Raw genomic sequence first — 11404 nt, 5'->3', positions numbered from 1 at the left:
AGTATTTTGTCTTTTATATAATTTCTGTTAGATGTAAGATTACTATTAGAACTACTAATTAATGATTTGTTTTGAATAGTTTCATATCGTGACGGATGTGGTACAGAAACGAATTCGTGATAGGCCGTTTACGAACATTGTTCACAAACCATATATTTTGCAGGAATCTATTAGGACATAAAAAAACATGAGATATTGAGTGTTAAGGGTGAGGTGAGGTGGTGATCTTCCAGACAGGCAATACAATTAAAATAACGGTCAAATTTGATATTTCATACTCTCAAACCTCTTGAAGGAAATCATTATTGTGACTGTTTTTTTGTTTATTAAGACAAGATTTAGTCGGTTGTAGCAATGTGTGGTTTCATTATTACAGCCCTAACACCAAAGAAAATCTTGAAAAAAATACCATTTAATAGATTTTTTTATTTATGCGGATTATAAAAACATAATTATACACATCGCAGCATTTAACAGTTAATCCTAGTAACTTTCAATTTAATTCATGTAACATATAGTGCATGACGCATCAATCAATTTTTTTAATGGGCACAGATTATAGAACGTACGCAGGTTTGATATGGACTAATACAAATACAGATAAAAGCAACTGAAAATGAACCTAATCACAGAGTATCAAAGCATAAAATCATATTGGAATGTAACAGATGTTATTCGTGCCCAAGCGTATACGTCATGCGTTTGAATCGCAACTTGGTCGCAGTTGTTTCCGAGCGCGCAGCTGAGTTGGGCGCGCTGTCAGATATTTTAAATAATTCGAAATTCAAATTTAAATAGAGAACGACGTTTGAAGTATTCTGTGACAGTGTTGTGCTTTTTGTGAGTCGGAACGCATTGGAGGGTCGAGTTTTCACTTTACGAGAGAATTGTAAGTGATTTGTTAATTGAAACTTTCTTCCAATTTTCACGTATTAATATTTTATGAAGCGTGAAAATATTTTAATTAAAATTACGAAATTGTACTCCAAATATGTAATTATATATCTATAGTCAAAAAGGCTCTAAACATTCGACAATTAGAGTATCGGAAGGACATACATATTTTTTCAAGATTCACAAGAATAAAATTTGACATTTATACAATCTTGCTTATTTTGATTTATTTTATAATCTGAAATTAATTATTAAAATTTATGGAACTACCGACAATTTATAATTTTAAATGTCAGATGTGCAATAGCATATAAAAACATATAATTGTTATATATATCTAAATAATGCGCCGCAACTACTGGTGCTGGTTTATTTACCCATATGAATAAAGTTATTTTGACTTGGCACATGATGATGAACCTTGCCAGCCGACTTTGGAGATCAGAGTAGAGTGCAGTCTACTCTGCTTTCCATTGGAATCCTGTGGGAAACGACGGCGTTATGTTTCATCAATTGTCACAAATACGGATTTATTATGATTCAAACACTGCTCAGAATCATAAATTCGATAGCTTGGCTTTAATAGTTTTTTTTTGATCCTGACTGGCCACGGGGCTTTTGGACACTATTTAACTACTCGGTCACATATCTGACTGACCGCATGGCTGGTATGTAGGGTTAAAAAAAAATAGTTTTTTTTAAACAAACAAAAGTTCCTTCAATTAAAATAGTAAAAGAGGGCGAATATTAATTAGCTAAAATACATTTGTGAAGAGAATCAATGACAGCGCTAAGTATGACTGTATGTCAGAAATGTATTAGATTTTGAGACAAAAATATTGAAATAAAATGTAAATTTAACATAACTACCTTGTCTTACGATTTCTAAGATAAAATTGGACAAACACAAGATATGTCTGATTATTTTTATTTCCACAAATGACTTCACCTTCACGTGATAACTGATATCACGGTCTCGAACGCCTAACCACCTTCTCTTTAATCTCTCATTGATTTTTAATGTACCTAAAATGAAAATTGCTGATAGTGCTGATGTATTTTGTTCCATAGATGCTATATATTCCCAGTGGTATTTTAATGTTATTTATCTATAGTTTTAATCCACCTTAGTATATTCAAAGACCCGTCTAAGTCGAATTCCGGGTATAACAATCATTTTTAAACGCGGAATGGCGGCTACGAATAGACTGTCAAAGTCTGTATAGTTTTGATATTTTGTATAGAAAACACGCAAAATTGTTTTTCTTCGAAATAATTGTATGTATCTCCATATATGTTGACTAAATACGTTCACATTTGTAAAAAGGTCATTTTCATTTAGACCTCTTCAGCCCACTTTCAATAAACAGTCCTTTGTTTTGAGTTCAAGGCTAATTCCTTCTTTATACTACAACGCAATTAGCACTTTATTACAATTCAATACGACTCATTATTCAATGTAAATATCATTTGCAGTGAGTAATACTCGTTTTATATTTTGTTTACAAACCAGACAGCGATTAGGATTAACTTAAGACTTAAGATTGATTCCTCAAGTCGGTATTCGTGTTTAGGCGTTATTTTTACTTTAGAATAAGAACGCTTAAACAGTATTGCTCACATTAGGGAAACTTTAGGTAACTAATGATGAATAACGTTGAAATATGGCCTCCAGGAATGCAGAGACAATATCATACATTTAGAGCCGTGTTTTATTACAGAACATAATGAACGAACTATGTGAACGAGAGATTCATTATTATATTTTCACTTTATAACTTAATCGAGTTACCAATTTGTTTTTAACTCGGCTAAGTCGAAAAAATGGTTTGACAGCCTAAAACTAGATTTAAGTTTGACGTTCTGGAATAATTTATCAATATGAGGGTACATGTTTTTATATTTTTAAAATTGTAACGTGACTGTGTTCTATAATACGTTATCCTAACTGTGGATGGGAATTACTTGTGTATACGCAGATTAATAAAAGGACTTGGGTACTCAATACTGTTGTTTATATTTTCCCCAATACTAATCCACGTCCACACGCGATCGCAGTGCGCAGTAACTACTACTTTCATACATCAAAACGCTTACTCGACACATTCATGCTTACACTTGTCCCTACAAAATATTCAGTATAAATTTGACCTGTTTAAAGTTTTATTATCTATTGCTCTTGCATACAAAAAGTTTTATTTCTATTTAATAACTATACCTACCTTTATTAACCTCGGTAAATGCTGTTATCCTTGCAGCATTTTGCTCAAGCAGTAATTATGAGGGAGTCAAACTGAACTTATAACCCTACCCACTAAAACCTTACGTATGCCATCAGTTCGCCAGCCTCCTCCCACGAAAATCTTTAAAACATTTTGTATGGGAAAGTACGGTGACGTTGCCCTGGTCGTCGTATCCTTTCTGGTGCAGCGTTTGAATCGTTTTTACGCTGAATATGCTCCGCATTCTCTTTCCAAGTCATGATGGCATCACAAAAACTCTTGAAGGCATTCCAGGGTCCGTCATAGTCAGCTTCCACCACTAATTAGTGTGGCTACTTGCGCCAGGAAGTTCTGGGAATCGAATGAAACACAACTTTACAGCTACTTTTTACTCCCGCCCGCATTTGCTATCAGCATTTGCGTCCGTTACAAAAATTTCTTATCAAAAAGAACCATTTCAATGATAAGTTTGTTTACATTTGTAATTAAACAACAGATAACGTTTAGCTATCATTTTTGTGATTACAACCGACCAATTTGTAAAACGCGTTGGAAGTTATGCTTCTTTGGCGTAACATAATAAAAATCTTTACAATTTTTTTATCTTTCGCCTTAGAATAACTATCTATCTATTACTAACTATCTATAACTAACGTAGAATACGTTTGTAGAAAAAACGACACTAACATTAGAAAGAAAGTATTTAATACACTGAACGTTTTATTATAACGCATTATCTAGTTAAATAAAGTTTATTTAAATATCACAAAATAAAATGTTGATTAGCTAACTTCAGGGTGTCGGTTATTTATCACGGTGTGCGCGCGCATCGTAAAAATTTACTCTCATCATAAATGGTAAATCCCTACCGCGCCAAAAGGAGTATAACTTCAAAAATATTACCGACGTCAAAAACCTGTATTCGTTATTGTTTCGTTTCGTATTTGACTTCATTTTGAATAAAATAAAAGTAGCAGGTTTCGGACAGGGGTTTTGGGGGCTGATTTTTTGGATTTTAAACAAATGACTGCGCTGTGTTCCTTTCGATCCTTGTAATTGAATCATAAGTCTAAAGGAAGATGTATGCGTGGAAAATATATTTAAAATTTTGTCTATCATTTAAGATTCTCAAACGTTACTTCGCTCATGTATCGGGTTTTAGCTAACTACAATACGATTTACGAAGATATAGACAATTTCCACCGTACAAAAGAGGTGACTTTGACTGTTTTTAACAGTAGTAACAATTTCTTTTCACTATAAAATACTAAGTTGTCGTTTGATGATTGATTTCAGTGGCCTATTCATGTAGGTACTTAATTGACAAATGTTTTTTGTTTCGTATATTATGTTTATCAATGTGATCTGTGGTGACAATATACAAAATATTGTCTGTGTTCTTTTATAATATGTATGTGTGTGTAGATTACTTGCAACAAAATACGTAACTTATAAGGACGGACATGTCCTTTGAACGTTAAACTATGTAACATAAACAAGTAAGATCCTCCTTCGAAATAAAAAAAAAATTACCAAAGAAGATTATGACAAAATTGATCTAACGCTTGTCTAGATCTAACACTAGGGAGTTTCTCTGTTACGGGAAACTAGATTATAATTATTACGTGATACGTGTTATAAATATTTTGTTAATATAAGACCTTAACTTTGCGTGAATGTAAGAGTGTCTGAGCGTATAATTTATACTCAATATTTGAGAGAGTGGCTGAGAGTTGTTGTAAGCGCTCGCTTTTCTCTGTGTTAGTTGTTTTTTGAGTTTATCTAGATAGTTTGACTATCTCAGAATCCATATATTGGAAGATTTTGGGCATTATAAAGCATTATTATTTATTTAAAAAGACCACAAACATGCAAGTTGGATTAACCATATAGTTAATGACACAACTAGTAATAATAAAAATTAATAGGAATAAAACTATGTACAACCAGTTTCCCACTGAAGTATTTTCAAACCAATTCGACTAAGGGTCGTTCAAGAAAAGAGCATACCAATTTTTTATAGGTCCTACACAATAAGCCTCTGGAATTGTGTATTTTTAACATTGGGCGAATGTTCTGCCCGTTTGCTCTATCTTCTATAAAAAAAAAACAAGATTTAATAGATAATTTCAGCAGCGTAATATTTGTATCATTGTATATTTGCTAACAAGTTCTAATACATCCCGGTACTGTTAGATCAGAATATACAAAATCGGAGTAACAATAAGGTTTTTTTAATAGACAGACAAAAAAATGGATGTCTCATTGATTAGTCGGTGTTTTAAAGTTATTGTAGCGGTAAGAAATATTCTTAGGTTTTGAAACTACCCTCCCTGACGGTAATTGATTGTTGTATTGAAAATTTTTGTTGCGTCACGTGGATTTTTATCACGACCACCGTTTAAAACTCCGAGTGGCACATTAAATGTATGTAACGCCACGTGCCCAGGCTGTCAATGTTATGTTATTTAACAGTTACTTACGTTATCACTAACGGTTATTCACGCTGTGATGCAACTCTAGGAAGCGATATGTAGTTCTTCGTTATTTTAAAACAAAAAACTGTGTGAACTCTTGCAAATGGGGCAGAACTGGGCCGTGTACATCGTATTTTTATTATTACTATGTAAGTTTACAATATTGTATATTTCTAATATAAATAATCACATTTCTTAAATATTGTTTACAAAATTTGTTAAGTAACGTAATGGTTTCTCTTTACCTTAACTTAAACATAATTTAAGCAAAAGAAGTAATATTTAGGCAGTGTATTCAGATTTGCTTTAGCTTTAGATATCCTATATATATGTATATATATTATACAGAGGGCAAAATGGCATGCAGTGAAACACGAGCATCGATCTTACAAGACAGTATTCAAAAATTATTCTGAGAAATGATTTAATATCGACTAATTAGACCGCAATTCCAAACAGTCGTTAAAAGTTGATTATAGTTCGTTTTGCTCCGAATACGGAAAACAATGTTATCGCCGAACGTTAGCGCATTGTCATCGCATTCGGGTCATGACGATGGGCCATTAATCCTTTATGCGCATGCGTCTGCTTTGACAGATAAGGTTTTGGGACATTAACATCAAACGATATAACTAAGTCACATAACATGGGCGACTAATTTAAAGTAAATTCTTACGATCGAAAACCAATTCGCGTGAGGTAGAGCCCTGTAGCACCTGTCGCATCGGAGCAGCATTATTTTCTTTAAAACTAAAGCTCATAGCTAAAATCAAATATCAATTTTAGCCAGCATTATTTATTACCAGTGGTGTTACAACCCTTTGAGGTCTTGGCGTTAGATTACTGTATGTTTCATAATCATTTGTTAATCTAATCGACAAGTTGGTGATCAGTATCCTGTGCCTGACACACACCGTCGACTTTTTGGGTCTAAGCCTTCACCGTTATAGGCTAAAAATCGTCACGTTGTACTCAGTTTAATTTTAATAAACTTCGATATTTTCAGCGTACTCAATTACACGTTCTATGTCCCATTAATACCAGAAAAATAACTCCTCTCTAAGGCAAGAGGGAATGGTCTGTAGCCTCAACGCTAGCCCAATGCGTATTGCATTCATTCATAGAACATAATATCTCAATGCATTCATTGATTCGCTAGTGTTTCGGTGAAGGAAACTTGAGGAAACCTGCATCCATTTACAATGAAAAATAAAAATTGAGCTCGCTGCCTCTTGGGCAGGCTCCCACTTGAGTCGTTGTCCGTGGCATTTTGCCAGCCCTGCCACCCTATTGTTACGGCACTGTTTACAGCGTTAAATGCGCACATATACATAAAGTCCATTGATGCACAGCCAGCGTAACTACCTCAGGAATGAGAGTCGCAGTTTCTACACTTGATTGAACTCGTTTTAGATTCAACATCTTCAATCTACCACATTTATTGACGTGTACTGACGTGTTATAATGTAATATCCGCCATGTTGAGAGCTGTTCCCCTTGAATGACCACCTGTGTTACAAGATTGTTTGCGGATTTGTCGCATTCCGCACTTTATTTACATAGATGGTGTGGAATTTTCTTTAAGCGAAATTGTTGAGTCTGTATTTGTTTATATGTAAATTATGTTCATGTTAGGAAGCAATCGTGTTGATAAATAATATATTTATTTATTAAAGTTCACCATTCTGCTGTATCTACAGTATATGTTACAAGCTATCTTATCTAAAATATAGGACAATTATGGTAAATAAATGTTACAAAAAGTTGAAATTATAACAAAAAATCTAGTAATTGAAGTGAAACTTGTTTATCGGCGTTGGAAAAAAATTTACCGTCACAGTTTTCAGTTACGCGTCACATTGTTCCGTTACACCACCACGGTACCACGGTTGATTCAAGGAGATTCGAAGCCAATAATAACAATGATAGTAATCATTCTATTACAATTAATGAAATTCTGTAATTATCTTAGTAGTAATTAGGTAAAATGAAATAATTGTATTATTTGTATTCATATAATATATATCTATATATCTATGATAATATTTATCTAAATTAACTTTATTTAATCAATTTCTGTAAAGTTGCATATAGTAGATCATTTTTTGAAAAATAAGGTTATGAAGAAGTTTCACTTCTTACGTGTGCGCACGCACACATATTTTTTTGTTTATTGTTAAGCACTTCATTAGCAAAACAACGGATTACATATCATCACTTTACTATGTTTTTTTTACATTGATCAGCCCAATATGTATATATGTGTATATGTAGCTCTGGATACATAGGTTGGTTTTTGCAACCGGAACTAGGAAAATTCTACTTGAAACCTTGGGATTAATAAGGGACTATAATGTTAATGTAAGAGGATTCTGTTCTGTATTTGACCATATTTAAGATAAATAATAGTATATTATAACTATATATCTTGTCGCATTTTAACGTAGAGGAATAGTGTTCCCCCTAATGATAAATTTAAATGACGTTATTAGTAAAAGTAAAAAATATTTTTTCTTTCTTCAACAGGCGACTCTAATCTCTTAGTTTTAGGTTAGATTCGGCTGTGCAATGTAATTCTTTCTATATACGTATCTAATATACGTTCTCGCAGTGATGGAAGCAATCGTGAGGAAACCGGGATTTTTGAAATCTAACACCTTGTTGTCTTCTTCTTCGGTTATATTCTTAATTCCCCTGTCTTCGGCAAGCCTCTGCGCCCGCGAGAGAGCTCTGTTAGTCACAATGAGCTTTTCTACGATTATTTTCTTTCCTGCGATCTATGCCCCATATGTTTTTTCGGCACTGGATTATTATTTATTTATAAGTAATCTTACAGCTACACATATGCATATTATAAAAGAAAACACTTAAATATACAATATAGAAAGCCAAAACAGATTACATTGATAAACAAAATATACGATACAGAAAAAAACAAGACAAGTCAATTACGTACATTAATAGATAAATTATTATATAGTGGTCATGCACTAATTTAACGATTTCATACGTAAATAGCACTATAGCATACTGCAGATAAATATACTTTAACATGAAATGAAGTGAAACACGAATACAACCAATAGATAAAGTGATTCCTGGGGATGGTGATATACCTAATAACGTGTTATAGTTTTATGTAAATTGTCTGAAATGTAACGATGTTGTTGGAGAGGTCTTGGTAACATTACATTTAGGCGGGCGAAGCTTTAAACTGAAGTATAAATAAAACAAATAATGTCTGTTTGAAAAGTGTTGTACTGTATATGACTTTCGTTTTGACATTTCAGTTTTATTGATTAATAAACTTCTTAATAAATTCTTTATAAACAAACGTAATATCCTCACGATGTTTTCCTTTACCGAGGGAGTCGCACAATTTTCTCAAAAAGATCGTCCACATTTAAAAAAAACATACTTCACTCTCAAAGTCCGGCAATGACACTTATACATGTGTGTATATGGGCTGTGGCAGTTGTCTTTTATGGCGATACCGCAGGCTCGTTTGATATAAAAACCCTTCTGCACCGCCTGGAACTAAACCCATTTACATAAAACATATGTTCGATTTAGGAGATACATATGTACTTTAAAATATTGACGAAATAAATGGCTTTATGTAAAATATTACATTGATAAAATTTGTTTGAAAATGAGGTTTTAAAAACGGTAATCATGAATCATTACCATTAATCAGTGTTTTCGATAAGATACACTGCGAAAATTATTTTTATAATTATAATGTAGGTTAAGAGAATTGTAAATACTGTATATTTGATTGTTTTGAATTACCTACTAATAAATATTTTTATTTATATTTCTAAAATCAGAATAGTTTAAGGAATTCTAACATTACCATCACTTTCTGTTTAACGTTTAACGTTATGTTCTGTGTCCAATAAACATAATATAAAGTGTATTGGGTATGTATTTTCAAATGTTATATACTTTGTATTCTGAACAAGAACGTCCTTAGACGTATTCATGCATTTATTAGTCCTAATAACATGTATGCTTAGAATTTACAAGAAAATATGACTTCACAAATTTTACACACATACAATATTAATAGAAGATCAGAATAGAAAAAACTTGTACAGTTACAAAAATTAAACACATGCAAACATATCAAATAAACTCTTCAGATTCACGATATTAAGTAACTTGTTCTAGCTGTAGACGGCATTTCTTGATAAATACAGCATTCAATTAGAAAAATATTTTCGTTTTAATGATTACTACACGTTTCGTTCTTTCCCTCTCGTGAGGCTACCACAACGAAATACAGCTCTTGACTTATATTATTATTATATTAATAAAGCGACTTTAATTTCATACCTAAAAATTATATTAATTAAATTATCAAATGGGTGTAAGTTTTGTTATTAAACTAACCTAAGTAAGTAAGTAAGTACTAACCTGTTTTGGGTAAAAACCTCCACGTGAACTATTTGGATTCCGCATTTATGTCTCCCCAGAAACCTTTACTACTGTAAATGTAATAATAAATACGGTCTTAATTAATTGTAGGTACGTACGAGTAGCTCATCTGTAATCATAAATAAATAATATTTAATATTAACCGCTTCAGTTAAAATTGATCCACATAACCGCTACCGGGGATTCATATTACATTCCTTTGTTTATAAAAGATTACGTTACAACTGTAACAATAGCATAATATTGTCATTATAATACAGATAATTATGCATTGCTCATTGTTATTTGATGCGGTTATAACAATTTCATATAAAAATTGTGTTCGCCCAGTGTGCGATTCACATCACTGAGGTCGTAGGCTCGATCTCTGGCTGTGCACTAATGGAGTTTCTATTTAAGATTCGGTGGAGGAAAACATCGCTAGGAAACCGGCTTGCCTTAGACCCAAAAAGAAGGATTGGAAAGTGGCGAGGATGAGTGACAAGTGTAAGAATTCGAAGGCCTGCACTTCGACAGAGGTCGAGTACTGATAAACAAAGACATGGACTCCATTTAGTCCTCTCCTGAATATGTAATAAGGGGATTTTCATTTTATAAATATAAAAATTAAAAAGTTTTGATGTTACTTACATTTTTGTAGTGACTGTGTAGAAATTGTTAGAAAGGTGACAATATGACACCGCAGCTTTCTAGCGAGTTTTCTGATAAAGACAATTTTCACTTTGGCTCACACATTAACAGAAGTTTCTGTTTTTAAAACTATTGCTTTTTTAAATATTGATATTTCTAAATACTGAAGCGCGCAACAGAATACATCAAGTTTATTTAAAAAAATTGTTCGTGTATTAGTGTACACACGTAAACAGTGAAACTTCTTTATGACCTTATTTTTCGAAAAATGATCTATTACATGCAACTATACAGAAATTGGTTAAATAAAGTTAAATTAGGTAAAGTTTAACAAAATGTTTTTATTATCATAGACATGAATACAAATAACACAATTATTTAATTTTACCTTATTACTACTAAGATTATAACAGAATTTCATAAATCGTAATATAATGATTACTATCATTGTTATCGTTATTATATATTTTTGTTATTAATGGCTTCGAATATCTTCAAATCAACCGTGGTAGGGACGATAAAAAGATGGCGCTTAACCGAAAAATGTGACGCGTAACCGAAAAATGTGACGGTATTTTTTTTCCAACGCCGATAAAGAGGCTTTAATTCAATAACTTATTTATTTTAGATTTAATCTATATTTCTGTATTAGATAGTAAACAAACAAAAAACTCTTATAGTTTATAGGGCATGGGCAGCATACTAACTTTTTAATATATGTGTTTTCTTTGTGATTAACGC

At 32.3% G+C, this 11404-nt stretch overlaps 1 protein-coding gene across 1 annotated transcript in view; it reads left to right on the top strand.

The window, feature by feature from the left end:
- The first annotated feature begins 718 nt into the window (after positions 1 to 718).
- The window catches only part of LOC123712801 (SH2 domain-containing protein 4B-like), a 32548-nt gene continuing 21862 nt past the window's right edge, over positions 719 to 11404 (top strand). The window contains exon 1 of the mRNA XM_045666074.1: positions 719 to 889. The gene's annotated coding sequence lies outside the window, so the exon portion shown is untranslated. The remainder of the gene's footprint in view (positions 890 to 11404) is intronic.

This window comes from Pieris brassicae, chromosome 8, assembly GCF_905147105.1.
Source record: "Pieris brassicae chromosome 8, ilPieBrab1.1, whole genome shotgun sequence".
Classification (NCBI taxonomy): Eukaryota; Metazoa; Arthropoda; class Insecta; order Lepidoptera; family Pieridae; genus Pieris; species Pieris brassicae.
This window is presented reverse-complemented; position numbering and strand designations above follow the sequence as displayed.